Genomic DNA, 4,024 nt, shown 5'->3' with positions numbered 1-4,024 from the left:
TGCTGGTGGACCTGTAGGTATGTAAAACCATTATGGAAATTGATTTGGCGATATCTAAAACAATTGGAAATTAAGCTACCACATGATCCAGCAATCCCCCTACTGGGAATACACCCAGAAGAGATAAGAAACAAACCACAACCAGACATCTCTGTCCCAATGTTCATCGCGCCACAGTTCCCAATTGCACTGAGTTGGAAACAGCTCAAATTTCCATCAACAGATGAATGAATAAAAAACCCTAGTACATACATACAGTGGAGTATTATGCACCCCTAAAAAGCAGTGATGAACACATGAAGCACATCACCACATGGGAAGAACTGGAGGAAATTATGTTAAGTGAAGTAAGCCAAGCACAAAAGGACAATTATTACATGAGTCCGCTGAGGTAAGCTCAAAATATTCAAAAGGGGCATAGGGAAGAAGCTACTGTATATATATGTCCCTGGGGTGAGGTCCAGGTAATATGGCAGGGACCAGACTAAACTCAGAGATACATATGGGATACATATGGTAGCCCACTAAATAGGAGGGGGGAATAAAAATACATGGGTAGCCAAGGGAGCAGGGAACTAACCCAAACAGAGGGAGGGAGTTGATAGTGTCCCCACAGGGAAAGAGGGACCAGACTTTAACCCGAAGTTCCAAGACAAGAAAGTAACACTAACATGAAGCAGGGAACCAATAGAGAGGCTTGAGGGGCTGGTCCCATTACCAAGTAAGTGGACAGCACCACCCTCCCACTCAGAAGAATTCACTTCAGAGGACAGCTACAGTTCAAGGAGAGGGACTTGTGTGATCAGAGCACCCAGAGCCAACGGGGGTGGGGGTGGGGGAGTGAAGCACAACCTGGCTCACCAAGCCCTGAGGACAATGTTTCTGCTTAGTGCAGCCATGCACAGAGACGACCACAGGGCCGGTCCCACCACCGGACACAGCTTTCCTCACTGACCCAAGCACCATGGGGCACAACACTGGAGACACATGGAGGGAATTGTGTTCACCCTGAACCCACTACGCCGAAGCCAGTCACTGGGGGTGTGCAGCAGAGCAGCGGGGGAGCAGAGCAATGAAGTTCCCAGGGATAGATGTGGGACCAGGGCATGGCACCCCAACAGACTTGACTGGAAAGCACTCGTAAAGGACAACAAATACACTATGTACTATTTATAGGGTTTTCTGTTATTGTTGTAGCTATTGTTTTATTTCTATTGTTGCTTCATTGTACGTGGTCTTGTGATGGAGCATAATGTTGTCGCTGCATGTCTACCTGGAAGGGATAGGCGGGATAAACAAGCCGGAAGAGAGAACAACAGGATGACAGTTCTGGGGGGATATGGGAGAGGAGGGTTTGGGGGAAAGGAAGTGGGTGTTAACAAACCCAAGGACAAGGGAACAACAAGTGATCCAAAATCAGAAGCAAGGAGGGTGTAGGAGGTCTGGCAGGGCGGATCAAGGACAATGTAACTGAAAGGAATTCCTGAAACCCAAATGAAGGTGGGACAAGAGGAAAGTACAAAGAAATAGAGGAAATAACTAAGAGGCAAAGGGCAGTTATAGAGATCTAAATACAGGCATATACAGATGTAAATATATTTACATCTATTTATATTTATATACAACAAGGGGGGAATAGATCTAGGTACATATATTTATAGGCATAGATTTAAGGAAACATATAGAGAGTGGGCCCCTACTCAAGTACTCCCTCAACACAAGAACACTTTGTTCTAACAACTCGGCAGTCTGAGATGGTCACCTTCCTTACACGATCGCTGAAGACAATGGGTGCAAAAAGCAAATGTGGTGAAGAAAGCTGTTGGTGCCTGGCTATGTAAAGATGTAGTATCTGAGGTCCTAAAGGCCTGAAGATAAACAAGCAGCTATCTAACTGAGAAACAACAAAACTCACATGCAAGAAGCACACCAGCCTGTCCCAACTTGATCTCTGAAGACAAAGCGGGTACATAAGCAAATGTGGTGAAGAAAGCTGATGGTGCCCGGCTATCAAAAGATATAGAGTCTGGGGTCCTACAGGCTGGAAGATAAGCAAGTGGCTATCTAACTGAGAAACAACAAAGCCCACATGGAAGAAGTACACCAGCCTGTGAGATCATGAGGCATCGAAGGGATCAGGTCTCAGGCATCAAAGACCAAAAAAAATCATAGCATTGTGAATGATGGGGAGTGCGGAGTGGGACCTAGACCCATCTGTGGCAAATTGGACATCCCCTTGCATAAGGGCTGTGGGGAGGAGATGAGCCAGTCAGGGTGCAGTGTAGCAATGATGAATCATACAATTTTCCCCATTATCCCAGTTCTACCTTAAAATCTGGCTGGACTGGAGGATGTACACTGGTACAGATAGGAACTTGAAACACAGGGAATCCAGTACAGATGAACCCCTCAGGACCAGTGGTGAGAGTGGTGATACCGGGAGGGTAGAGGGAAAGTAGGGTAGAAAGGGGGAACAGATTCCAAGGATCAACATATAACCTCCTTCCTGGGGGACAGACAGCAGAGAAGTGGGTGAAGGGCGATGTCAGACGGTGTAAGATGACAAAATAATAATAATTTATAAATTATCAAGGGTTTGTGGGGAAGGGGGTCTGGGAGGGAGGGGAAAAGTGAGGAGCTGATACCAAGGAATCAAGTAGAAAGCAAATGTTTTGAGAATGATGAGGGAAACAAATGTACAAAAGTGCTTGACACAATGAATGTATGTATGGATTTTGATAAGAGTTGTACGAGACCCCAATAAAATGATTTAAAAAAAAGAATTTGTAACACTTCATCCACAAGGCACAGCAATTCAGCTGCATTCTGAAGAAGATCTGGATTGAGGGATATCATTGCTGCCATTAAGACGGGGCTTCATTGATGAAGGAAACATGAAAAAGATGTTTTCTTTGTCATGGAGCATTCCAAAGTGTTCATGTGGATCATTGCAAACATAGATAATATTGTGAACCATGTGAATTCCAGAAGCCTGTAATTGTGCTTATACAGAACTTATCCATAAAACAAGAGGCAGCTGTTTCAATAGAATATGTCTCAAAATCAGGAAAGTTGCATGTCAGGTTTGTAATTTTCACCATTCCTATTCAAATGATGCGTTCAGCAAATAGTACAAGAGAGTATATAATATGAACAAGAACATGATACTAGGATTGTATGAACACTTATTAACAGCTAGAAATATGTAGATGACACAACCTTGCATATTGGAAGCTAACAGGATGAAGTGAGGCATTTACTGATGAAGACTGTACCCTTCAATAAGGTCTTCAACTCAATATATATATTGAGTTGTGTGTTATATATATATGTGTGTGTGTGTGTGTGTGTTTGTTATATATATGTAAAACCTCACTACTGGAACAACAATTCTGGATACTTAGTCCAAAATCAGGGTCCTAGTTGTGGTAAGGAGATGTTGTATGCCTCTCCTAGGTTTTTTTAGCTCCAGAAATTCCTAGGTTGCAATTTAATAGTGATGAGACTGGATACCTGAAGTAACTGGAATTTTGGCTTAAGATAGATTTGTCCCTCTTCTTGAAAACCCCACCTAATGGAGAGGTAAACTGAGATATGAGAACAAACAGAGAGAGCAAAAGTTAAAAGGCTGTAACAGCTCTTTATTAGAAAAGAAGCTCCCAGACAAGAGTCCATGGTTTAGCGAGTAGCCCAGGGAACTGACACCAAGTGAGGAGAATTGTGGGTTTTTAAAGGAGGGGCCAAGGGGGGGACACTTTGGGAAGGGGTTGGAACTGCAACTGCTGAGGATTCTCCACTGCTGTCATGTTTTTCCTTGGTCTAATTGTCCAGCTGTTGCAGATGGGGAGGAAAGATGGTTATTCATGGAGCCAGCTCTGAGAATTGTCTACCAGCCTCATTTCCTGGTACTTGCAGGGAGTAGGGTTGAGTCCCTGACAGCCTGTCCCTGGCAGAACACCCTGACCTTTTGGTGATAGGGGGAGACGTGAGTCCTTTTGGCTACTTCCTGCAGAAGGTGGCGGGG

Source organism: Echinops telfairi, unplaced genomic scaffold, assembly GCF_000313985.2.
Source record: "Echinops telfairi isolate 266 unplaced genomic scaffold, ASM31398v2 ScPeMD7_60;HRSCAF=208, whole genome shotgun sequence".
NCBI lineage: Eukaryota > Metazoa > Chordata > Mammalia > Afrosoricida > Tenrecidae > Echinops > Echinops telfairi.
This window is presented reverse-complemented; position numbering follows the sequence as displayed.